Source organism: Grus americana, chromosome 2 (assembly GCF_028858705.1).
Source record: "Grus americana isolate bGruAme1 chromosome 2, bGruAme1.mat, whole genome shotgun sequence".
Taxonomy (NCBI): domain Eukaryota; kingdom Metazoa; phylum Chordata; class Aves; order Gruiformes; family Gruidae; genus Grus; species Grus americana.
In genome coordinates this window covers 102,893,635-102,921,588 of record NC_072853.1, presented here as the reverse complement: position 1 = coordinate 102,921,588, position 27,954 = coordinate 102,893,635, and the positions used below count along the sequence as shown (strand labels likewise).

The window sequence follows — 27,954 nt, the reverse complement described above, 5'->3', positions numbered from 1 at the left end:
TTGTTAAAAACAATTTTTAAAATTACACAGTAAGAACATAACCGTCTCTGTCACTGTGTAATTAAGTCCCTTGAACTGTTTTCTATATATAGAAAAACTGTATTATAAAGTGTTAGTTACCATTAAAAAAATTACCAATTATTACATTTATAGTGAAAACCATTAAATTGATTTACAGCAAAACAGTGCACTGTGTTTTATGCGCTGTGTTTGTGCATAAAACTGCTAGTAATGTGACACAAAATGTAGTTTTCATTTTGAACTCTGCAAACTTAAGAAAATTATAAACAGGAAGATACAGTAAAGCTAATGAACATTTGAAATGCTTATAATTAATAAATGGCCTTACACTTAGAAAATACTTCTGCTGGAGACAGTTTGCTGGTTTCCAGCATAGTGCAATTCTTTGGTGTAATGAGAAATCTTAAGAAGAATGAAGAAGGGTCTGACTCTTCCTGCAAGGGTCCAGCTCAATTATGGGCTGAAATAAATCTTTATTTCCAACTTAATTTCAAGCATATTCCAGTGCTTTGCCGGTCTCTGTCTCACAAGTGTGGGAGGTAGGTGGCATGTATCAGTGTTAAATACATTTACTAACAGCATATTTAAATTTTTAAATATGTTTTCTTTCCTAGCTAATAATGAATATGTACATGTCTAAATTAACATTAATTCTGATGTATATTTTTAGGTGTCATGAATAAGCATACAGATGTTATGTCAAGGTTCAGTGGAAATATAAAAGAATTATTTTCCATTTTATCTATCTTCAATATACTATAACAATCCAGTACTTCTTTACCAGGTTGTCTATACTGCATGCACAGAAACAAAACAAAGCAATCATCTAGTGTATAAATTTTACCTATGGTAAAATGAAAATAAGCATAATCGAACAAAAATAATACCATAATATAGCAAAGTAAATCCGTATCTCCCTTCATCATAAGTATTTTGTTTTCTTTTAGACATCTTCATCCTCTAGTAATCCATTAAACAATAAATCATCATCAGCTTTTTGGAAGTTTTTTACCCAGAGGGAGATACTTCTAAACCTTGTTGGTGAAATCAAGACCTCGTTACAGTCAAGGGGAAAGACAACTTTATTTCAGCCTGACCTAGAATGATTAAAAATCTTTATGCTCCTGAAATGTACCATTTTGTAGCTGCTGCTCTATTAAATAAAACCACGTATTAGCAGAAAAGATAGGTGAATTGGTGAGTGACTGTACATTTTTTATTAATACACATTCTACCCATTGTTTAGAGTGGTGATTTCTTGCTTCCTTACAAGTAGGAAAAAGAATCTCCCCCTTCTCTAATCAGAATATAGCAGGACTCAGTATTCGCAGCCACAATAGCTGAAAGCCTTGCATTGAGATGATGAAATAATGTGTAAGAAGTAAATATTTGGCTGTCTTTATACGAACATTGAGAAGCAATGAAGAGATATTACCAGTGTACCTGATTTCTAACTTAAAAAGAGCACTTTAATTATTTTAAGCATTTGCTCACCATAAACTTGGACTTGCAGAAGACAATCAAGCAATTTGCTAAATAAAGTCGTGTGTCGTGTCGTGTGTCGTCCCCCCCCCCGCCCCGGTCCAAATCATTCACCAGAATGAGAGAAAAACCTTGATGATTTACTTGTTTCCCTTTTATTTTCACATCTGACATTGTTTTCCCTGCATAACAATAGATGCCGATTAATAAAATCCTATTACAGACCAGCCTGCAGGTGCAATGTCTACTTGTGAATTGTTGGGATAAAGAGCATGAATGAGGAGGGAAAAAATGTCAGGACTCTGCCTTACGCTGGTAGTGCAGGTAAGGAACTGCTGAGCACGAGGTGCAGACATGCTGGGAGTTATCAGCTCTTGCTCAAACAGCACAGGCACAGACCGCCCACTGCTCTGGGATGCTGCTGTCTGTCCTACAGGCAATTTGAGACAAAGGTGAGTGATTCATTTGGAATCCAGATATTTCTCAACAAAACCTTCGATACTCTGGGACAGAAAGGGTAATTACGAGGAGAGTGATAGGGGCTAACAAGACCAATACTGCAGCTCATCTACTTTGGCAATCTCCAGTTTTCAAAACCCAAGTGCCATTATGCTCGATTGTTCTAACTAAGGAAAACAGGTTGTGGTAAATGTTGACTTTTTGTTATCTGCCATTTTCCCTTAAATATGAGGTGGGTTATATATACTGTGTTTGGTATATCACGATCATTAAAAAATGAAGATGGTTGAAAGTATGTGTACTAAGATGGAAACAAAAATACCACGTTCAGAAGAAAAGATTAAACCCCACAGAAAATGCACATTATTACTTTCAGTCAAAATTTAGAATGAATTTTACTAGCTCTGGAATGATGCCACATTCAGATTTTTAATGAAAATTAAATGCTGTAATTTCACTTACTTTAAAACACTGGCAGTAACATAACATCAATGTCAAGAGAGTATGTTGGCCTCGGCTTAAATCGTGCCTATTTTGAAGTGTAAAAATTAATAGTGATGCATGAGACATGGTCAATTTTCTTGCGTAAATCATCTGCTACAGACATCAGATTGCAACTTAATGAGCATCATATAATTGCCTGTTTCTCCTACATTTTCTAAGTCCAAACTATACTTTCACAAAATATTTTTATTATTAGCAAAAGAGGGACCAAACCCTTGATATTTTATTTTCTTGGAAATGCATTTTTTACATAGTCTCATCTTTAAGGCATCATGTGAATCAGTCACTGGCTTAAACGACACATGTAGTTTCAACAGTATAACTTAAAATTACTGTCTCTAGCTATATGAAGTGTGGAAAGTGTTACATTTCAGCAAGCTTTATCATATCAATTAATGAGCCTTTTCATGCCTTCTTAACTCTTATTTTACTATAAAGTTTTAAACTAGAAATCACTGTGACAAGTTAATGACCACAAGTTTAATGTTTAAACTGGGACGTTACTTAGGTCACAGCATGAACGAAAACAAAAATCTTTTTATAAACTTCCTCCCTTTTGGTGCGTGCAGCCTTTCCCATTCTGTGCCTCCGTGGGTGTCAGCTGGTCCTTGGCAGTAGAAGACATGTTCTCGCATTCTCGGACTCCATGGTTGTCACCTATAGTGAGGCGAACAGTTAATAAGGTACAGCAGTGCTGAGTTCTTCACTAGTTACCCAGATTTGTTGATAACAGCCCTGATGGGCTTGTGATTTCACTCATTTGTTATACAGTAAAAAATCTGAATCCTTTCAAGCACTACAAATGCCAGCTCTAACAGAAGCACAAGAGCTTCAAAGTGGATCAAAGCTAACTTTTCTGGCTCCTGGTGTCCCTCACAAAATTCCTGATTTGTGTATGTATGAATGAATTTAACTTTTTGGTTTCAGTGAGGGGAAAAAAAAAATACAGCTGAAAAGCTAAGGTCTGTCCCATGCAGACTGACAATCCAGAGTCCCATGAATTCAGAGATTTTTACCTGCATGCGTAGTTTTCTTTGGAATATGTTTTTAAAATTGTAATTTTGATGAAATGAGGAGCTTTTTATCTCCCTAATATCTGAATTCTGCAAGAATGCTATGAGTTTAAAATGAAATTGTTCACCACTCTTTTTATTTTTTCTAGTTACGATTCAAGTTGGAGCATCAGTGACAAGGTATCCTCTTCAGATACCAGTGTGTTTATTAGCTTTGGCTCATACTGTTGTGCCTTGGATGATATCTCCCCACGCTCTCCGAGCTGTAGCTGTTAGCTGCTGACCCTTGGCAGGGAATGCCTGGTAGTCCCAGAGGAAGCCCTGAAACCCTGCACATGTCCTCTCACTGAATCCGTGTGAACGGAGGATGTAGGGAAAGGGGTCTGCATAGCATCACTTCTGAGAAATCACCTCCTCCCACGCTTTCCGAGCCTGAGCACAAATGAGAGGGATGCTCCAGTCACACCGATTTCTACACGTCAATGCCTTTTCCTTTACCCGTGCTGACTAGCTCCTTTTTGATCTTCGTGCATTTTACTTGCAATCTAATATGTCACATAATATTAACAGACATAATTAACTAAGGAGTCGATCCTGCTCTCATTCAAGTCAACAGGAATTTGGCTTTGAGTGAAAAGGGGAGGGATAAGACAAGGTAGGGTCAGAGGTCACCGAGTTTAAAGAAATTTATCTAGGTTCACTTTAAAAACCACATAAATCTTTCTCTCTTCACATAGGGGATAGACAGCTAGAGGAAGTAAAAAGCATGGCAAAAGATTTGTAGACAGCTTGTCATTTGGAAGCGAACGTAAAAAGAGAGGAAGCCCCGCTATTGTAAGGTTCTTTCCCATTTCTATCATTTTCTGTTTTTCTCTTCCCCTGTAAGGTGTAGAAGGGAGAAGAAACAGCCTGTATTCACACTGAGATTGTTGCGAACTTGCAAAGTTCAGAGATGCCCAGCAGACTTCAGTGAGGAGCCTCTTGGCCTATATACCACAATCGTCTAATGGGATGCTCATTCATCACATGGCCAAAACCCAGGTGGCTGCAGTTCACGTGCCAGGTGCCCATCACAAGGGTGTACCTGCATTTCAGAGATGTCATTGTGACAGATGTGTCCTTGCTGCTGTCACCAGAGGAGGTCCAGGCCGTATCTACGCTCCATTCCCACCATGTGGAGGGAAGCGCAACCGCCTTTCAATGGGGGAACCTACCTTTTTATGGTATGAGGGATGCACATTTGGCCACAGGAAAGTGGGCGAGACCACATGTCCCTAAAGCCACAGTATGGAATGCACTTCTGAAAATGCTGTCTGGCACAGAACCTAGTCCATCACAGCACCTGTGAGGCTCCTGCAAAAAGGCAGGAGGAGCACGTGGAGCATGCCTCCAGCAATCTGCATCCAGCCTGCAGGCTGGGGGGTGGCCACTCTTGGAGTAGCTTGATCAGCTATAATGTTACGAGAAGAAAAAAAGGAAGAATTGATATCCTGTAACAGAAAGGATGAAGGACTGATTAAAAATTTATCTGTTTATGCACCCAATCTACTACCACAGCACAGGGTTGTCTAGTTTATATTCAAAGACACAAACGTCACAGGAAAGGGTGATGTTTTCATTCTTTCTCCTGTACTCCCTGCACCTTTCAAAGTGTGCACAGTTTATGGAGGATAAAGTTTATTATTTATATAATAATCTAATTATTCGTATAATAATAATAATATCTCATTCCTCAAAACATCCATCATATTTTGCTCTCACATCTACCAGCCTTCCAATGGTAGAAAGCCAAAACACAGCAGCAGCAAAGATAAAGCCCATAACGTGAATGCAGAGGCACTTTGCCTATGGAGCATTTATGAGTATGTAGTATTTGGCATTTGAGGAATCCTTTGGTGCAATGTTCAGAGAAAACAACAGACACTTGTGAGATGAAAGTTTAAAAATATATTAAAAGACATGATTTTTCATTCCAGGCTGGTTTCTGAATGCTGTTCAATTTACATCTGTTTATAGTGATTTATTTAATAGCTGTGTCTAAAATAATAATATAGAATAACTACAGAAGATTAAGCTAAATTTCGTCTTGTAGATATTTATGGATAACCTCATTATAAAACAGCAAGAGCACCCCATTTACTATGACATTAATACTAGGGTGACTAGGATAAGACCACTATAACTTCATTGCTTTGATTTTGGCTTTAGAACTTGACTAAAGGTGTAGCCCCTTTTCTGAAACACACCCCTATTTGCACAAAGTGTATTTATGTCCACGGGCATTTGGCAGTGCTGGTGGTCAAGGAACTGTAGAAACTGCTGCTGTGTGTGAAATTTTTCTTCAGAATTTCTTGTCACTTAAAAAAGTTTCAGCCTTGTCACATGTTTTCAAGGCCACTGTAGGACAGCATCAGTACATACTTCTTAAGTCTGCCAGGGGAAGATGCTGATTACTGTAAAAGGGAAATGTTTCCTTGATGTGGGAGTGATGTGGAGGGGAGAGGGAGCTAAGGGTCATGGTTTAGCACTAAAATGGCTGCCAGGCTTACAATGGCAAGTACTGAGGAGCTCCTGGGTGTGATACAGGTATTTCTTTTTCTGACAGGACGTCTATGATATAATTACACTTTCTTGACATTACCTCTTTTATTGGGGTTTTTCCTCCCTCTGATTTAACTGAGAATTTTTTTCCTAACAATCATTTACAATTTTTAAAAAGGAAAGACTAATCTAAAAGTAAAATCTCTTTCACCAAGGAGAGTTGTTGATGTGCTCTTTCTCCATTTTCTGCTGCTACATGTTTTCTGTTTTGTTCACTAAAAGAACAGGGTGGTAGAGCCAAGAAAAGACAAAAGCCCAACCCAAACAGAAAAAGGAAATGCTTATTCCTAGCTTTCTCCCCCCTGCCCCCACAAAAATACATATTGAAACATACAACCCTTTTTCACGTTGGAAAGAATATACTATATTTTGTCAATAAGCAGTTACAAAGAAAAACAACCCATTAGCTTTATCCTTATTCTGGTAGATTCAGCTCTGAGCCAGCAGCAACACATTCCAAAATAATAACTGCTGCCACTATGTAGGTCTAGCAAGCAATCAAAATGCTAAAAAAAACCCAACCCTTTTTATTTGTTCATTGAAATTTGGGCCTTCAACTCCATTGGAGTTGAAATTAGGAAAACCGATCCCACTGCAGACCTGACATGAGGAAAGAATTGCCCATACAAAGGGAGCACCATAGCACTGACAGGCAATGCCCAAGGTCTGCCTCTTTACTTTTTACGTCTTTGAAAGATTTGTATTGTATGTTTTGTAGGATGGGACAAGTCATATTTCATCACCTTAAGTACATATATCGTTTCTTTAATTTCTTAAATTTGCTTTCTACTCATTTATTTCCTTTTTCTGCATCAAATTTTACAATCAGCTATTACTGGATCTGAACTTTTTGTTTTTAAAGCAACACGTATTTCAGCCCATATTTGCTGAACAGCAACTCAGCTTGTTCACAGCATAAACTGATGAAATACATTTCTCTTCCAAAATATAATCAGGCTGCTTCTTTTCTAAAAGAATAAACAGGAGTCTAAAATCAAGGACAGTAGCTCAGAATATGCTTGTAATGTCAAAAGCATTTGAACTTTCCTGCTTGCCGATGTAGGGTCCATTGCTGTCACAGAAATACAAGGAAAAATACTCCCAAACTGGCAGGAGGGTGCTTCTGAGATAACTGTGAGCTTTTGGTAAAAGCGGTCCTGTTTCTCCTCAACTGAGACCTAAATCCTAACCCATACATGTGTGGAAAGAACATACGGCAGAAATTTTGCAGGTGAAGTGGGCCAGAACCGTAAATGTAGAGAAGAAAAAGGAAGGACTGTCTCTCTCACCTTTCACAAACAACAGCACTTTTGTCATTTTCCCCCTGCCCTAAATAGGCTGGATTCAGTAGCTTTGAATTCATGACATTCCTTCTCACACCGCTCTCCAGCTCATAATAAGCTAGTAGCTTAGCAGTCTTTTTTTTTTCTTTCTTTTTTTTTTTTTTTTTTAAATTGGCTAGGAAGGCAGGCAAGCTTTACAACCAAAACAATCAATTTCAAGCTGCCGAACCCAATCAGGCTGGTTTGAGAGTGACCCTTTAAATTGAGTGTGAAATTGGGAGATGGAGCTCCCCTTTCCTACTCCAGAGCTGGTGGAGAAACCATCACTTCCTTTTGTAAGTGGGTGCATTAATAGTTGTGCTGTTCTTGCAGACATTATGTGCTAACAAAACTATGTGTGCCTGGTTCTGTAGCAGGTTACAGGGGAAAAACAAAGCAAAGGCCATCTGGCTCCACCAGTTTGTATGTATAATGTCCAGATACTAATGCTTAATGCACTTGTAAACCTAAGTTGTCTCTCTCTCAGGGTCTGATTTTAATTTGGGTAATATTCCCGTTAATAATAACATCTAATTACAACATCCATTAAAAGTTAGTAACATTAATTTAACAGGGAGAAAATCTAATAGAGTTCTTAGAGCGGTATTGGCATTTTTCCATTAAATTAATGTTACAAACTTTTAAAAGGATGTCTTAAATAGGCATCGTTAGTGGTGGGAATATTAAACAAATTAAACTCAGGCCTTTAATATGAGGTGGGAGCCTATTTATGAATCCAAGCAAAGGTGTCTGCTATGCCTTTCAACCCATTTAAAATGTTCAACAGGAAGCATAAGGTTGTGCAAAATTCGCAGTACCTGTTTCCTTCTAGTAAAGGCTCAAGTGAATGACAATTTTTTTTTACAGTATCTCTTTTGCTGGCCATGTGGTCTGCATATTCATTGCTTGGCTGCTGCTGTTTTTTCTTTTCAACAATGACGTTCTGGCCTATTAATTTTCCTCCTTTTGGTTACTTTATTTTTTTGTTTAAAGAGGGTGATCATGAAACCAAAGGATTAACAGTTCCTCCTGCTGCTAGGGAAAGGCCTTGATAGTTTTGAAATAGACTCATGGGTTTGACTGAAGAGGGACAAATTGAATCAGGGATGTATAGGTTTTGAAATGCGTGTCCTTGTCTAAATCCATACCTCATATGCAATAAGGCAGCATATACATTTTAAATGTGAGTCTGCTTGGAAGGCCAAACCAAACTGCTAAGAGATTAATTTTTTAAAGATGATTCTTGGTTTACAGGCTGACTATAGACAGAACTTTTTACAACGCAAACATTGGATTACACAGATTATATTCCCCTTGAGGTGAGGACAAAAGGAAGAGCTACATATGAGAGAAGTTAGTTTGATGCTTAATGTAATATTGGAAGAGGATCAGCAAGGGATTGCCTTTATTTTGTGCCCCACGAACAATACAAACTTCTAGCATGGTCTATTGTTAAACACTTCAATAGAAATATAACAAAATTTAATAAAGCAGCAGTGCGAGTGAAACGAGCAGGGCAGTGTGGTGCAGCCAGACTCAGCAAGCTTTAATAATGCATATCCTCACATTTTTAGCCAGCACTTTGCTGCTCCAAGGTTTTCTAAGTGGACAGCAGCAAACACCATATTCAGAGCACCTGGAATAGATACCAGGACAGGATCTAGACACAAGCAGCTTGTGCTTGACATCTCTGGGCTTGTGCAGCCCTTCTGATTATATACTGTTAGAAACTTATTAAATTCCTATTTAAAGAGGTCCGATCTGGTCTAAATGCTGAAACAGGCATGAATTCAAGCTTACAAATCTTCACAAGTCATTGTATCATTCATGAGGCAAAAGGCTAAATCTGTCTGTGAATTGCTTTTACACTTACCCTGATATATGGGCACCCTTCTCTTATTTGCATGCTTGCCTGCAACACCAGGTTTCAGCCTGTGATGCCCAGCTGCTGGGCAAACTGCATGGACTCATTTCTGTCTCCCATTTGGGCACCAGAAACGTTTTCCCACAGTGCAATGTGCAGCTAATGACGTAGTAAAAGAACTGTAGATTAACAAATAGTTTATAATCTTGCTGAAGCATGCATGCTGGGTGGTCCCGTGACCAAACCCCACCCTACTAGCTATTCACCCTCTCTAACCTGGTGTGGGCAGGACGGTATAATCCTTTCCCAGCATTCGGCTGTGCAGACCCCAGAGCCAGGATGTGAAGCCCCTTGTACCAGTCCCATCAGTCTTCAGGGCTCATTAGCATTACCTAATGGTGTATCTGCATCTTGTCCTTTTCCAGGCAGCCCCAGCGTGATCTCCTGCTTACACACAGGGCTGGCACACACAGCTTTCCGGGGGGCTCACAAGTACTTCTTGCCTGGACACTCAGCCCTTAAGGAGAAGAGGCAGCTTTGCATCCCCATCCCAAATGCATTTTGCTCATGAAGCCCAGCCAACAAACAGGAAAATCCAAGGAAACAACAGCCACCTAACCCTGTTGACTTCAGTGTTTATTAGTAATATATACTCAGAAGTGGGAGAGTTGCCTGGAATTTGAATGGCTGTTTGTGTAAGTAAGTTCTTCACATCTCAGACAGCAAAAGCATTTGACTAGTCCTAATAAAAAAAAAAAAAGGATTAAGAATAAAGGGGAAAATTTGTATGATATTTAAGGAGCATCAAAATATTACTTTACTGCAGAAAGTATAGCAGCCAAGAAAAAATAGGAAAAAAGAAATGCAGGAAAAATCATGTTTTGATTCTGGTTGGTAAACTGAATAACAAATTGTAACAAACAATGAGCTTGCAAATAGCATGGTGGGTTGTTGGTTTTTTTTTAAATCCTTTGGTATCTATTTAGTTACACTTTTAAGCTGAGATGAGAAAAGAGGTTTTACATTACCCGAATGCTGAAATATTCCAGTGTCCAAGTAGTTTAGTGATACTGTTTGAAAGAGGAAAAAAGCCTAGTATGCCATTAAGCAGATTGGTTTTCCTCTTTTGTTCCACAATAAGCTGCTGTTAGTTGGGAAAATATACAGCCATTTGTATCATCCTACAGCCAGAAGTATAAGCAGCAATAATATAATGTAAATTTATAACCAACACAGGGTTACAAGCAAACTGTAGAGACGTATGTTACCTAAAGCAATTAGATTATTATTTTAGTGGTATTAGAACAAAATAATTTATCATGTTAAGGTTTTTTTAACCAAGAACATTTTGCTTCTAAGCTTTCTCCTAATATTCCCTAATATATTTTACTTAGAATATATTAGTTAAACTAAATCATCAGGTGATTTTTATGCAAGTCATTTTAAATATTCAATACTAAAAGAAGAAAAACATGCAGAGCCATTGTAAGGGCGGTTGTTTGCTTTTATACTTCTCCCTGTTATATCCAGACATCAACTAAAGCCAATTCAGCAAAGGATACCTCTATGTGCATGTTTACATACCTTCACATATGGCTTCAACGTGCCCGCGAGACATAAAGAATAATGGATAAAATCCCTAAGAGCAACCACTAAACAACCAACTATACTGTCCTCCCTAATGCAGGTTTTTCACAACAAAGTAAAGGCATTCTTACTGCACCTCCACAACAGGGATTGGTTCAATCAATAGGGATAAGCTACTGTTAATTAGTCTGATCTACTTTAATAACTTTATTCAGAAGGAAGGGGTGGGGGGAGGCTAGGGGAAACTTTTCCCTGCTGTCAGTATTATACTCTATAGAGGGGCCTTATATCAGCAATTCAGTGGGAGGAAGTCATGTGGAAGCATTCCTGTATTGTTCCCATGAGTATTCATCTCCTAATTTGCATTAAACTAGTAGGGAGTCGACACTGGTTTGGGTCCATACCTGTAAATCTTCTATTATGAGATGAAAGTATTAAAGTGAGGCTCTCAGACAAACTTGCTTCTTCCCCAGGTTGAACAAAAGCAATCTCTGCTGCAAATAAGATTAGCTGTAGTGTTTGGTGGGGATGCTTTTGGTGTGGTTTTGGGTTTAAATTGTGAACTTCTCTTATGCAAAATTACCCATCAACCTTTGCTGTCTACCTAAAGACTTCAGTCAACCCACCCCCTTTGCCAAAAGAAGCCCCAAAACCGCCGGAGCTCCCCCACTGCACACACACACACACACACACACTCTCACACACACAACCCATGTCCTGCAGCAATGAGTGTCAGCGGAAGAAAGGCAAAGCAGCGTTCCCACAAACATTTCCATCGAAGGGGCAAATTTTCCAGGTGTGTGCCTATTGATTTCTAGAGGATAACTCTCATTTACTCCATGTGCAGTGCTGGCCCAAAATGTTCCCCTGTTAGGAAAGTTTTTAGTTTTCATGGTCAGATTTATACCTGTATATTCCTCAGAAACTGAATCAGTCAGATCAAACCAGTTAATTTTTTTCTCTGTTGTGGTGCTATCTCCATATGTGTTTGTGCATTTTCTGTCTCTCCATCTATCTATAATTATGCAACTAGAGCTTGGCTTGGAGGGCAATAGCAGTAAACTATTGTTCAAAGGAGATTGCAAATTGCTTGGAGCAGGGAACTGTCTTCTTAATTAGTCTGGAAAACATCACGCACACTTATGGCACTATAGCAATAATAAATAATAATAAAAATAGTTCCTGAAAGTGGGTTCATATCGCCCAAAGGCAAAGGCTGGGCAGCTGTTGGGAAGATGATGGTTCCCAGCAGTAAATATGAGTGGATAAAGCATCAGCTGCAGGAAGGATCTTGTCAAGCTGTAGATTCCTTCCCAACCTGATACCTGACAGTACATCTACTTCAGGTATATTCACTGGAGATATTTTCTCTGATAGGGTATAAAGTTCACTCTGCTTTTAAATGACAAGGTAAAAAGTGAGAAGTAATAAGGTAACTTCCCAGGCTGAGCCGAGCAGCCTGCTGCAGAAGTGTCCTTGGTCTGACCTTTATAGGCCTTTTTTTTTTTTTTTTTTTTAAGGGAGAAGGAGTGCAAAGGCAATCCAACAAGACTGCTCTTAAGGCCCAGCAATATAGTGACAGCCTTTGGAAACAGCTGTGCAAGGAGACTGACAGATTCATCAGGTACGGTGTGGCCCTACTGCAGATCTGCCTCACTGAAATGGTTTAAGCTTTTTACAGCTGCTTAACCTAGGGGAGAAAGGGAGGGGGCAGAGAGAGGCTGGGAATTTTGCTATCAGAGGCTGCAACGCTCCGCTCTCCCGTGAGAATACTCCTGGAGTCCGATCTGTTTAGTAATGCAAGAGATAGCCTGCCTATTAAGGCCAAACAAAGGCTATAGAAAAAAAAAATAACCTGCCTGAATACAGCTTATTTGGTGGAATTTACACATTTCTGTAAATGAATTAAATTGCTAGATACTGAAGTGATGTATCTCAGCAAAACCCATTCATTGGAAACCAGCAACAAACATAAACTTAGAGCCAAATCCCGCAGACCTTATTTAGTGATTACTTAGGCAAAGCTCCCAGCAACTTAAATGGTAGTTTTGCCCATGTAAAAAAATGTTAGATTTGGTTCACCATGAGACAGTAAAGCCCACATCCAAATATATCTTCACAGTTTCTTTGGTTTTCTGTTTCTGTCTGGAAGTATTCCGTGAGCACTTTTGAAAAAAATTGTTAGTTTTATTTTTTTTTTCAACTGAGGTAAATTCACGTAGGATACCTTAGACCATTGCATCCATCCCTGACAACCTGTGTATTTTAGGTGAAGCTCGGAGTCCATGGGTTGAGATAGCAAATCTTCCTTTATCTTTAGCAAGGGCCTGAATTTTACCCCTATATCTGAAGTAGATTAGAGGAATGGCTGGTTAGGCTCTGAAGTGAGCTGAGCAGGAAAGCTTGCTGTAAGCTTTGTTCTGGTCCTCTAACACTTCAAGGCTATGATGTCAGCGGCACAAAATACAAAATTTTTTGACAGCTCAAAGGTATCCATCTCTTGAGCTTTTATAGACTATTGCCTGCATTGCCTTTTGCCTACGGGCACAAGTCCATGCTCCCTAGATGCAAACTCCTATTCACCTGTGATTTAGAGACATCATAGGTTGTCTACTTGTTTGCATGGATTCAAGCATGAGTTTTACCTGAAGCAAGCTTAAGCTGGACCCACCTGTGTGTCTGCCTGCCTGAGTGAGTCCACAGTTGATCCCCTGGTTTGCTGCTGCAATGCCCCATGGCCAGGTGGAGCTGACAAGAACCACTCTTCTTGCTTGACCTTTGCAAGGTACCGTGTCTGCTACCATTAACCACAATACTGGCAGGCACATTGCTGCCAGGAGGAGACATTAGGCTTTAATCCTCTCATGACATAACACATCATTTTTTTTTTTTCCCTTGGATTTACATACCTTTACTGTTGCTTTTCCCTCACGTACATCTTTTGCCCAATGTTATGGGAACTACAGTGCCTTTATGGCAGCTGAATATTACCTTTTGGATCCAAATGCAAGTTTCTTTCGTGTAGCTCCACAGGAATTAAGATTTAGCTCATGGTATTTTTCCTAGTATTATTGACCCGCCACAAGGACTTTCAAGGACATGTGCTCAAATTCACATTTCACCAGTTTACTTTTCTTCCCCCATCTATATCTTAATTGCTGCAGCTGCTTGTACAAGTTAAAAGGATTGAAAATTGAAGGGGGTGGGAGGAAAGCTCAGAACTAATGTAAGGAATACGTCCTCTTTCAACAGTCTGCAGTTATTCTCCTGCAAGATGTTAACTTAGATCCATTTCTAATCAAAAAAGGAAAAAGAGAAAGTATTATAGCAGTCAGGATCTAGAGGATGCAAAGTGCACTCAAAGAAATAAGAGGCTATTTCAGTATGCAGTATATCCCACGAATAGTATGATTATCCTTGCTGAAAAGATTTTTTTACAGTTGTACAAGAAGAGGAACAAGTGGCTGAAGATGGAAGCCTGGGACAGAGACAAGAGTTTCTTAAACTCTGGCTTTCTTGATGGGGTAAAAAATCTTTCATGTGAGATTAGTCTTTGGTCAAAAGTGCTTTACCTTTAGGTAAGTAGTTATTATATATTTGAAAGCAAAGCTACAAAGCTGCAGAACCCCATCACTTCTATGCAAAATTCTAGAAAAAATAAAAGAAATAAGAGGTAAAAATTCCAAAGCCTCTGTGAGATGTGTCATTTGCTATAGCCTGCTAAAGACTGAATTCTAATACTAAAATCTAGATCAACAGTAGCTGTACTGAGATATAGCTAAAACAGTAATTAATACAGTTATCATGCTTATTGTTTTGACTGCAGCCTTTTCTGTATGGAAAATGCTAATTGTTTATCTGTGCTTATATTAAGACAGCAAAAAGTCCTGTCAATCTTACTGTCATTGTTAAGGAATCATTTCTGTCAGCAGTTTCTGTAGGTTATTTTGGGAGGTAAATGCTACCTTGACAATAAATTGATTTTCTTGGATAATAACTATAATAATAAATCTATAGGAGATCCTAATTAAAGTCATAAAAGCAATAAATATAACATATTACTGGTAAAGAGAACAAGTCACCAGCCTGACTGGATACTAAGAGTGAGGTACAGATTTTTACTTTTTTAATACTCAGAAATGCATTTACAAAGTAAGCACTCTATTTGAATAACAGAGCGACAGATACAGGGCACGACCAAGATAGACCTACAGAGTTCAGTGAGCTAAATCCAAGCCAAGATATTTGGCAACTGCATTGTGAAATTCAGTATATTCAGAGCTGCTTTACTGAAGAATAACTCCTTCTTTGTCTGGAGAGTAAAGAAGAAAACAGAGCAGCAAACCAGATTTCTGAATCAATGTTAGAAATCAGTGCTACAAGTATGAGAAAAAGCTAGCTACTTGTTCCCAATATCTTACACTCAGTGGCGTTTACATTTTAGTTTCTGAACAGCCAGATTATTGTCATGCACTTGTTGAGAAATCAAGAACACAAGTGCTTGGCCCTTTGTAGTCATATTGAAGACAATGCTCCCCCCTCCCCCGCCTCAAATATTACACATTTTACACATGCTTGAACTGACCCGTCCATATTTTAATGCTTTGTCTTTCAAAAGAGAGGAAATATAGGTTACATAAGTCAGATAAACATTTCTTGTCTTCTATATTGGAAATTGTGTACTTTTTGCATTATTTGGCCTTTTAAGCAGAATTCCTCAAAGTTACTGTTTGTTTAATCCAGATACAGGCTTCCCAGTTGAGCTCAGTCAAATGAGACTGATTTTTGCAAGAAATAACAGCGAATGTGGCAAATTTTGTGACAATCATTAGAATTTTTCTTCTTCTATGTAAGTGTATGGAATGGAGTGCTCTGTTGAGTGGTCTCAGAAAGGTCACTGAGGGCAAGGGATGATATAAACAGTCATCTAAAAGCATCGCAAATCAATCATAATTAACACTCAGAGGTACTTCCTGCATACAAAGCCCCTGGAGGGAAAGGTCATTGAGAGAGATCACTGGACAATGTGCAGATATGGGAGCAAACAGGTTTCCTCACTCCAGGCCTCTCTTTTGGTTTATGAGTTCCTGCCCTTGCTTTCAGTGCCACTCGATGCTGGAGCATCTTGGGGTGCTGTGGGGAAGGAAGCAGGGCAGGGCATGTGGGATACTCCACAAGCAATGATCTGTGCACGCCTTTAGATTTCTGCCACCTCAAAACCTATGCTGGATGTTGTATGTACCTATCCTCAAGACACCGAAACAGCCATGTAACACCCAGTTTTCTTCTCTTACAAATCCACAGATGTTTTGTTTCAAGACATGATAGATATTAAAGGCTAGATCCCCACCTGACAAGTGTATGGCACTGAGAATTTTAGGTTTAGACTCTGAGACATGAATGGAAGTGGGAAGCAGGATCCTCCGTGCCCTTTAGAATCTCAGCTGCAGCACCATGCTCCAGAGGTACCTTACATCCTAGTGGAGGCTGCAGTCCTTTGGGAGGACCCCAGGCACACACCAGTGATGGGGGTTCTCATGGCTCAATATCAAGTGCTGCAGGAACTCACTTTTAAATTACTATGCAACTAGTCAAAGAATCAACTAACTGCCTGAGCCCTTTCAGTGACATAGGTGTGGGAAATCCCACCTTGCACATCCAAAAGGTTCAGCCCTGAGGTAGAACTGAGAAGGTGCAATGGGTAGGCAGACCTTCAGAAAAAAAGTTTTCAAGCACTTAACTTTGCACATAAGCAACTATAAATAGCAGTTGGGCACCTACGTTCCTTTTCAAGGCCCTGCCCACCTCTCCCCATATTGCACAGGCAGCTACGAGTGTAATCTACAAAAGCCATCCTGAAGCTAATTGGAAAGTCCAAGGACAAAGTTGTGTTTTCCAGACAATCTCTAAAGTATTTAGGCACAGAAGCTGGGAGGTGTAGGCATTTATTGACCACCAAAATCTACAGTCTTGAAGCATCTGCAGCAGGCACCCAAGCCAGTCTTTTCTTAATTCACCTCACATTGTGTAGTGAGAGTTATTTAATTAAAGAAGAAAAAGTCGACACCCCTTCTCTTCTGCCAGACCTGGTCTGGCAAGTATGATACAAGGATGTCTTCCAGATGAAGCCCTGTGGTGAAATGCCCATTTTGTGCATCTTCCTGGGTCTCACATGACAGAGAAACATGCACATACCTAGAGCTGTCAAGAGCTAGGTATGTCCAGAAACAGACCCTTCAGCACATGGCGTGTGTTTCTGACATCCCCAAGATCATATGGTAGTCAGACTGGGTGTGAGGAGAAGACTGAATGTGAAATAAGCATTTGTTTACACAAAGAGTGCAACCCAAATGCCTGAAATCCAAACGTCTGAATACGTGACAGACCTTCATTGCACGTCATCAGTGAAGATTTACCACAGGACCAAAACCACAGACTTAATCTATTAGATTAAATCAACTGTTTCCATGTAGATTAAACATGAGAGAAAAGTAAAGCATAGCTGATGCAACAGAGATTCTTTTAAAGTTGTGGTCACAGTAGGTCAATTATTTAAAGCTTCTTTTACAGAATAAATTCATTTGTTTCTGAAACTAAACACTTAAACCCAGAATATATGATAAATGATATGCTATTATTACTAGAGACAGAAGTCCAGGGGCCTATTGCAGTAGATGCCCACCATACACTTAGTGACAATTAGTCTGTGTCTACTTCACCTTACAGTCCTGAATATTTAAATGCTAGTGACCACTTTGGCAGTAACAGAACCTGAACACAAACGACTGCTACACCTCTTAATCTTCACCCTCCTCAACTCAAACCCTGACTGGGATCAAATCCACCAGGATCCATATCTAAGCAGTGGACATAACGTGCGTCCTTGCCTCTTGATCAGGACTGTTGGGCTTTCACTTTCATTAGTGGAAAAGTAGTGAGGCAAATAGTTGGAGTATCTCTATTGCAGAAGAAAATAATACTTGTGCCAGTGGAAAGTTGGACTTTCGTCTCTACTAGACAGAGACTGTTGTGATGATGGCTGGCATTCCTTCATAACTGTGGATTTCTGTGAACTATTTCAATGTTCTCAGCCTGATTGTAGACTGAAACAAGGTATTCTACTTTAGCAAAATTTACACTCAATATGATTAGTGTTAAATAGCTTACAGCAATAATGCAGAGTAGCAAACAAACAAACAAAAAAGTGTTTGACACAACAGAACTGCCATTCTTCACGTAACAGTTATCACACTATATGCTCCTGATGCTGTTGGCACTTCCTTCTATGAGCTTCACGTTGAACTCAATGATCACACTGAGTGTATCTCACAAATGAAGCCTAGCTCCACTTAGATTCTGAACAAAAATGCACTTACTATGTAGCAAACCCAATGCATGCATAACCAATTTAAATGCAATTTAAATACTATTATGGGGGTGAAGCATAATTAATTTTAAAATCATATTTAAGTGTTTTTTAGTTTGTGATCTCCTGCCTCATTTAACGTGAAGAGAACATCACTAAATCATTTACTTTGCACATAGGGGAGGCTTACTTTCTGCTCAAGTGTTTAGCATTTTTATTCCTTTTTGTTTTGTTTTTTAAACCAGAAGATTTTCCACTGTTACCGTGATTACATCGTAAACTGTTTAAAACCTTCTGCTCACAAAAGAATCCTGCAGGAATGCTGAAGCTCTGACTCACTTCAATTTAGCAGCTTTGTCAAATTTCTCTAGCTTGAAACATGATGAAACAAATTAGTGACAAACATTTAGTGTTCTGCTCTTATAAGGCCTATAAACATTTTGGTTTGTACACATAACAGCAAATCTCAGGCAGCTGACATAAATCCAGCCAGTGAGTTTAAAGGGTGAAATTTTCCAGTGGTGAATGGTAACAGATCATGATGCATGATGGTCTCAGGTATGTGATGATGTAGCATTACAACACAGACACATAAGTGGAATTAGCAGCTGTAAACAAGTATGAGTTGAAAGGTTACGATTACACAGATGAAGCCTTAACATTCATTTATTGGCCAGTGGGTACGATACTCAAACATGTAGCATAGCACCGCCCAGTACTTAAGCCTTGATAAAAAGCACGTAAGTGTGCATACAATTTGCCATCTAAGCTAGCTTTCGACTATGATGGAATAAAAGCACAAACATTAAGATTTTCTTAGCACAAGATAAGCACTTTCCTGGTTTGGGCACTCAGGGTACTCTTTCCCTGCAGTTAAAAAGCACAAGACACATTAAAAGACACTGTACATGACCAGCAGTTGCTAGTTTTTGTTGCATTGTAGTGCACCTCTCAAAGTTTATCACATACAATGTTGTCATTAAAACATTGTAATTTACCATCAGGCAGAGAAAATAGTGTAGTATTTTCTCATACTTGGAGCACACCCACCAGAACAAGGGCCCCATAGGGCACAGACTGTCTCTTTAGGTGCATATAGATGATACAATATAGTGATAGAGAGGGACGCTTGTGCCAACTTTGAACAAGGAACTTCTCAGGTAGATAAATTAGTCCAGAGAAAATGCCATTCAAATGCAGTTATGTCCAAACTAGATCTGATATCCTACTTTGCATTGCACAATGCAGCAGACATCATTCAATATATGCTTATACAGTGGCTAGCACAAAGAAGCCAAGCAAGCTCCAGTTGCAATGATCATGCAAATGATAACAGGATTTCAGAGATAAGGATATCATGTTTTTCTTGCATGGTACATACTTGAAGCAATGCCTCCAGAAATGGTGCCACTATTTGAGCCCAGATCATTCGCTTGAAGTTGTGTCTAAAGTAATACATGTTTATTTTTTTCCCCAGCAAAATTCAACCCTATTCTGCCTAATAGGACACAGACCTTATGGGCAGACTCAGTGTGCATACATTCTTCTGTGTTCCTGACCTTGTGAGGACTGAAGGAGGGTGGGGAGAAGGATCCTACCACTATGGGTTTTACCTGGCAGCCGTATTTGCATGTACTCATATGTTGTACCCCTAAAGGTGTGACAATACGTGCTTCTCATTAAACATGCCATTGTACATAAAATAAAATATTAAAAAACCCCATCAACAACCCCCCCACCCCAGACAAACACACCCCCCCACCCCATTCTTTTCAGAGGATTTCTGTACCACAGCACAGAAGACAAGATTTATCACTTGAAATATTTTGGAGGCAGACTGTTTCTTTTGTCTGTAACACATACCTTACAGGGAATATTAATGGCAGTTCAAAGCTGCTGTCTTGAACTGGTAGTACAAGATATCTAAGATCCTCATGCATGGGCACAAATGTCTGCAGATTTGGGCAATCCACTTTCTACTTGCATTATTGTTTTGTGCAATATATATGCATCACTGAAGAAACCTCTTTGAAAATAAAGTCATCAACAAACATACTAAGTGTTGACTCTGCTCCAGTTCAGTATTTTGGCACATTCCTACTGGCCTCAATAGAACCAGGGTGCCTTCCATGGTATTACTCAAGAGCATTCACTATGTTCAGTGAATTGTCTTATTTATCCTCTCTCTAAAAAAGCTACACACAAATTAGAAACAATATGAAGGATTTTAACCTGTACTTTATGCTGCCTTGGCCTATGTCCCCACCATTTCATTCACTAAGTAGGTTTAGACTCAGTACTTTGATCAAACTGCCAAGGAAAGTCTTGCTGCTGCAGGAAGCAGAGCCGGTGATTCATGAGGCAGCCCTCTTTCCTCCAAGCAGGTCTGAGTGACAGGACTGCAGAAGTTTGCTATTTTCCAGATGAAATCCAAGTTTAAAGAAGATTCATTCCCAAGGCCCTTGCAGAATGCCTCCGAGTGTTAACCCTGGTGTCCTGGCCAAACTCCTGCGCGGGTGATTACACTGTGCCTGTTCAAAGTCTCTCTGTAGTCTCAATCAGAGAAGTCACTCTTCCACCTCCTAAAAACTGCTGTGTAATGATGTTGTTAATGCATTTCACTAGGAGCAGTACATTTCATTAGTGTTTAAAATATCCTCCATATTTCCAGACAGCAAATACTTGGAGAAGTGCAGGATGACCAGAGAAACTGAATAATTTTTCAGAATGCTATTTTAAGCTATTTTAAGTGAGATATGTAGCATCTTTTCCATGGGCCTTCACATTTATTCAGGCTGAGGTTACACATTTGATTGCAATACTGCATAGCTCTATTTAAGAAGATGTCTGCAGTCACCAACACTACCAGATCTTCATTTCTGCCCACTGTCTCCATGAGGCCATACTGCTCTGTTACATGGCAAAGTAGCTCAGGGAATACATCTGCCCAAAAAAAAGAGATGATTTCCTCTTCTGTAGATTGTTAGTTGGGCAAGGACTGAGCCAACAATTCTGCTGACATAACAAATGGACAATTATGGGGCTAATTAGATAGAGAATGCTTAAATCACCCTTGCTACAGGAAAACGCCATGTAACTTGGCCCTAAGCATACTAGTGCAGGAAAGAGGGAAGGCTAGTCCTCCAATGAGGACATCTGTGAGAAGCAAGAGTCTTGCAGAAAAGATGGATTTTGATCACCTAATTGAGCAAAATAATAAAACATTTAACATTTGAATGCCTCTAGCTGTAGCCTTCTGCATGCAGGTTTTAAAGATAAAATACATTGACTCAGTCAGTCAATGACTTGGGCACTGACTGGAACAGGTCAAGTTAGAGTCTCTCCTTGCCCTGATATGGAGTGGTGACAATGTGAAGCTGCTTTCTCTCTTCACGAGAGTAAGGAGTCTGGTGGCATATATCATTCTAGAGACAATAACTAAACTAGCAAAATTCATAATGAAACTGATGATAGCACTGATGTCCTTGCAATAGTCAGCACTTGTTGCCATTAAAGGCCTTGACTGCATTCAGAACCTTGAAATGAGAAAACCTGTGCGGACATCCTGGTGGTCTGTATTGTGTCAGTGTCTTATAGCTCAACTCAATGAACTTTTAACATTTTCATTTGCAAATCATCGTATGGTTTGGGCCTTTGGGCCATGACTACCTAAAAGACAATTTTTTTTTTTTTTTTACCATTGGATGTCCACAAATACAAGGTCTAATTCAAACGCAGTCTATTATACTGGACTTCATGACAAGCATAATAAACTGTCATCCACCCCAGTAACTACACTCAGAATTTTATAGCAGGAGAAGTTACCTGCTTTGCAACACTGCATGTTCTTGGAACACTTATATGTGAATTTATTACATCTTCGATGCAGTAATACCCTGACTTGGAAGACTGTGTTAGATTTTTATATGTCAAAGCATATTGGCCCCTTTTTGAATTAGATTTAAATGTTAAATAGTCTCAAGAATTCATTCTGTGCTCATCCCTTTTCAGTTCAAGATGGATTATCCAAATTGATCATACCACAAACATACTCATTAAAAGAGTTCAACATTTATGATGCATCATGTCAAGCAAGGTCATGATTTAATGTAACTTGCTACATCATAAACTAAGAAGTCAAGGAAACAAACTCCTGAAGGCCAAGGAATGCATATATTAAAGAAACAGTCTGTAGTGATCTACACACAAAATCCATTACTGTCCAACAGTATATGTGGATGTAAGTATAACTGTAAACTAGAAGTACGTGTGGTACTTCAAAAGGGAGAACTGCCAAAGCTGAAAGCAGCCATAAGTAAAATGGAGTGGGAAAGGAAAAACAGATATGTAATGATGGAAATTGTTTGATTATGCAACACTTTTCAAAACTGCACAATACTGTAATCTTGAAGGAAGTCTGCTTCATTTAAAATATCCCATCAAATAAAAGGTAAAAAAGTAACTTTTAAAATATACTAGAAATGGGGGGAGGGACAGGAAAGAAAGTGAGAAAGTCAAATAGTAATGGCAGCACAGTATTTCAATATTATATAGTATACAACAGTGGAATACACTGTTATAGAAAGTGATGGGAAGATTCCCAATCTGAGCGCAGAAAAGGCAGAATTCTGGATTGCAAATGTGTATACTTCTATTTTTTAAAAATAAAAAGTAGTGATATCATATTATCTTATAAATAAGGAAATATTTTCTGTTTTCCTTTTTCTAAGAGAGTTAACAAGTTCTACCTAGAAGTAAATATTTTAAAATTTGATGTTCTGCACAAATTTAAGCCAAAAGCATTATAAGAATTGGCTAAGGAATCACAGGAACTACTAATACGGATTTAGTAAATTTTGGCACACTGGGGAGCAAGATAATCCTATCAGATTTTTTAAAAAAGTAAACCTAGAAGAAAAAACAAAATACTGAAAATGATCTGGAGATCATATTAGACAATAGTTGGTCATACTAGAGATATTCTCTGTTCAGCTGCATAACTCTGATGGTAAATGCAAATTCTCAGCGTAAAACACAGAGAAGGGAGAGGTGGAAAAAGGTATGCTTTAAACACAAGCAGGCAAGGGACATTACTTGTGTTTTGGCAGGCCATTACCAGCATATTCTGCTAAATCCACTTCAAAAGTAGGCTGATCAATTTGAAAGGGTTCAGAAAAGAGTCATAAAAATGACTTAAGGCCTGGAAAACAAATTCAGGCTATTCCACACAGATTTTAAACAAGAAGGGTGGTTAACTAGTAAAATATCCATAATCCCTGTGATGCAAGTGGGCCTTTGAATCTTCCATCAACTCAAATTGCAAGCAGGTCCCTAAATTAGTATCAGGTTAATTGTTGGCACAGAAGCTACTTCTGCGATGCACTGAATATGGATGGATCACCCTTCACAGCCAGCTGGCACACTCAGTACAAGGATATACAGGGCTCGAGTCAAAATAGACAGGGATGAAATTCAACCACACCGTTACTTTTGTTTCCACAAGTAACCAATGACATTAGCTTTCTTCCCAGAATACGGGGAATCTTGTCCTTATTCTGGCTTGCTTAGTGCCTGGGGTTTGTTTTTTTTTTTTTTTGATGGGGCGATGGAGGGGAATGAAGGGCAAGAGGGGACCTGTGCATGTGGCATTTGTGCTAATTATCTTACTCAATTCTACATACATGCATGGGTTAAACATCTATGTACACACAATCTCTATAGAGTGAACTGTTTTTGCATTTGCACGCGCCATATTAAAATGCATATGAAAGTGTAGATTACATGTCTTATGTAACAATCTGTTTGAGTCATAAGATGCGATCTCTCAGAAGAAAAGTCTCTGCAAAATTAGAGTGAAACGTATGCTGCTACTGAAATGCATTTTTGTATAAACATATGTTTTCACTCACTGGGATGTAAGAGATCATCTTCGAACATTAGAGTTGAAAAATAAATCTCAACAAATATAGGGAATTTCTTACATACATGCATTTTTCTTAGCATACAAGCTAAGTGTATTTACGTGGGTAATCATTCATTATATGAATTTCATCTATCAATGTTCTGAAATTTGCAGGTGAAATACTATTCACATCACAAGGAATGTGATATTCCCATATGAACCTTTTTGTTTCCTTTTTAAATCTTTTCCATATCACAACAATTGTTTGAGAAAACAAATTTTTTGGGGAAGAAAAAAAAAAGGGTTAATTACATAAGAACTGCTTTAAAATTTCCCAATTTCCTCCCTTAATTTTTATTTCCAGGCAGGAGGGAACTGATAGGCTTCTTTTATTTAATCTGCTGTGTGTGAAGGTGCCAAAAATGAAACTTTTGCCCTGTTATGAGTAATTATTGGCCACCTCAGAGCCCTGTTGAGTCTGGTTACAGTGTGGAATACCCCTTTCTCAGGAAACCCCCATTCCTCCCTCAAAAGGGGCCACTAACTGAAAATCCCTTCACAGTCTGCTACAAAAGCTTTTCTGCTATTCTTCTTCACAATAATATATATTTTACCCTTCTGAGATGAAAAGACGAAGGGGCTCAAGCTAAGAAAAGTTGACCAGGAGGCTGGTGACAGCAGTCACTTGAGATCCTTTCAGAGATGCTCTCAAGCATAAATATTTAATCTCCTTCGTTCCCCCTAGTGTGAATATTTTTTTTCCCCTTCAAGTATCAAAACAAAGTTATTGAAATGCATATAACCCTGATATTTGATCCATGGCCTCTAAGGGTCAAATACACACTGACCAAGCTCTTAAAGCCTGCAGAACTTTCAGGTGGTCACTTTGCACACACCAGCTCATCAATCAAGTAATAATCAGCAGGACAAATGGGGGAAGATGCTGGTACAGACTACTTAAAAGGCCTGGGCAGCTGGTCCACTTCAAGAGCCCCCTTTATATAGTCTCAGCCTTTAGCCCTCCATGTTTTGAAGGGAATTAAATACACTTGTTAGTTTCAATAGTTTACCCCCACATCTGTTTGCATTGGCAAACAAAACTGCTCTTGCTTCAGCATCCCTCTTCTAACATTAAGATCTCTTCTTCTGAATTAAGAAGTGCCCTGAAAATGCTTTAGCAATTTCAGTTTTTATGTAAGGCACACCACACGTCCAATCCCCCTGCCCCATCTTGTCTTTGTAATAACTGATTTGGTAGAAGCTGAAGATAGAAAAAGACACATTTATCCTAAATAACTTGCCTATCACACAAACAGATTATAATAAAGCTCACTGAGTTCATTCCTCAAAATAAAAGAACATCGGTGTACACATATCTTGAAGTGGGCTAGTAGTTATTTTCTTGGGCTGCTGGTTGGTCGTGTTGATGACAAGCTAGTAGCAATTCTGAAATGTTGATCACGTCTGTTTATCAAGTAATACGCAGTGATTATTCTTAGCTTTGCAATAGAGGAGGATGAATTGGTTGGCAGCACAAAGTATGAAATCATTCTGTCTCTCACCAAGGAACAAGCAAAACTGACAACCTCCTCCACTCCCAGTATGTCATAATTAGAAATTAGAGCTGCATCAAACTGTTCGCTACAGCTGTAAACTCTGGCAAAAGAAAAAAACCCTCAAAAACTATCTGTCATTTACTTAATAGGCTTCCTATTTACTGTGAGCATGCTGAAATTAAGGATTGGGCTTTGGAGCAGAGAGCATGATATTTCCAAGACATTCTGGAGGTTAAAAAACTGCTTTAAAGTGTCTCTCTTTCTCTCCTTACCTTAAATATAATAAGAGTGAAATTCAACAATGGTTTGAATTCTAAGAATTTAGAAATGAAAATGTGGTGGATTCTTCCAATGCTGAAAGCACACAATGAATGTGTAGCTGAAAAATGCAATCTAGGAAAAAGCTAAACATAAATAGAATGGGAAGATTCAAACACTAGATCTAAGAGGAACTTTGGAAATCAATTTACTTCTGAAATTAAGTTGCTACACTGGGTGAGTGTTACGTATTTGGGTATTTTGAAGAAAACCAGGAGGAAATAAAAAAAAAAAAGATCTGAGTGTTTTCCTTCGACATGCCATTATCTGAGAAAACAGAGTTAAGCAGATAGCCATTAAATAAAAATAAGAAATAATAATGTGAAAATGGAAAATCAGAAGGCATTCAAGCCAGAGCTACCAACTCAGCTTCCTCAATCGCCATGGGGATCAACCCAGAAATAAGAAAACAGGTCTGAGATATGCCTTTTTTTAAAAAAAAAAAAATTTTGTTAAAGTCTTTGAGTTTGGGCCTAGATTTTTTTTTACTGTCAATGTACAGACACCGTCTGTACAGTCTATAGGCACCACCGGTGTGTGATCACCCATCTGGAGATGCCGATGTTCTGCACTGAGTACAGGAGGAACAAAATGGCCACTTTTGACAACTGCAGTCGGTGAGATGAATGTGTACTTACGAGACTACCAAAAAGGCCTTGACACACATGGGTCTTATCTTAGTAAATTGAAGAGTGACAACGAAGATTCCCAGTTGCCACTGACTGATATTAATCCTCTCTTAGCACAGCTCCTTGAAAGCTTTTGGCCCAGGCTAAGTCGCATCGACTCAAAACCCTCACAAAGATGGCTTGGGAACAGCCCCAGTGCGCTGGGGACCCTTCCCGACAGGCAGAACGCATGGACTGACCTGCTCTGCAAGCAAACCTAGCTTACTGGTGTGGACATAGGTTGGTCCATACGCAGCTCCCATCAATCACTTTGGACATGCAATAAAAACTTTTTTGTCATTATTTGAGGGTCGTTTTTTGTTGACGACTTTTTGTTTATGAAAAGTTTTCAGAGAGAGACAAGTAGGGAAACCGTAGGGCCCCAAACTTTTTTTGTCTGTAAATCAGTTGAATAGCCTATCACCTAAGTTAAGTTACCTATTTAAAGGCTACAGTGATCTTATTTGCTGTTTATGAACCCAAAATTTCATACTTTTGCTTGATTGGAGTATTTCTGTTGTTAGGAAAAGTGTGCTGGTTAGGATCTGAGTGCAAGAAAGAATAAACTGTAACAGCAATAATACAACCAAGGTAATACAAATGTTGAAGTAAGTTTGTAAGAGAGTGATTTCTGTAACCCATACAATTTAGCAGGATTAATGAAAATGTACAGTACAAAAAGTATGAAAGGTGTGCAGAGAGTAGGTTATTAAAATTTTCCCCAGTGCAAATACTTATTTCTTTTGTTATCAAGCTCTCATGCTGTTAATCCCTATGAAAGAAAAGCAAGATGACAACCTAAAGTGTTCACAGAACTCTGAATTTAGTAATGAAGAGTATTAACCTACATCTGCATTTCCACTGAAGCTACCTGAAATCTGGCACCAACAAGTAAAAGTAACAATTTTTTGACTGGGGCCTATTTTACCTTGTGGAATAGAATAGCTAAGACTTTGCTCAGCCAGTCTAGACCCATTACCAAGTGACGCCTCACAAGTTGAATAAGCTACTGGAAAAATATTCCATCATAACTGCTAGATGTAACAGGTGACCTTACAGGCACAGGATGAGGTGGCAGCGTATGAAATTAGTGTCACTGCCACGCTGTTTGTAATCCAAGGCCTCCGCCTGGGGGCCCAGCTTTGCAAATGGACACATAATCAAATAGAAAGGAGGCAATGGCAGGGGATAGGAAAAAGGGTAAATAGCCCTCTTTTCCTGTCACTTCTACCATGGGTCCTCAGCAGCTCCTCTGCTGCCGGCTGACTGGAGAATTAGGAATCCAACATCT

At 39.0% G+C, this 27,954-nt stretch overlaps 1 long non-coding RNA gene across 1 annotated transcript in view; it reads right to left on the bottom strand.

Annotated features, from left to right (window-relative positions):
• Positions 1 to 2,218: 2,218 nt before the first annotated feature.
• Positions 2,219 to 27,954, bottom strand: part of LOC129203020 (uncharacterized) — a 52,554-nt gene continuing 26,818 nt past the window's right edge. The window contains exon 6 of the long non-coding RNA XR_008575896.1: positions 2,219 to 3,123. This is a non-coding gene — a long non-coding RNA (uncharacterized LOC129203020). The remainder of the gene's footprint in view (positions 3,124 to 27,954) is intronic.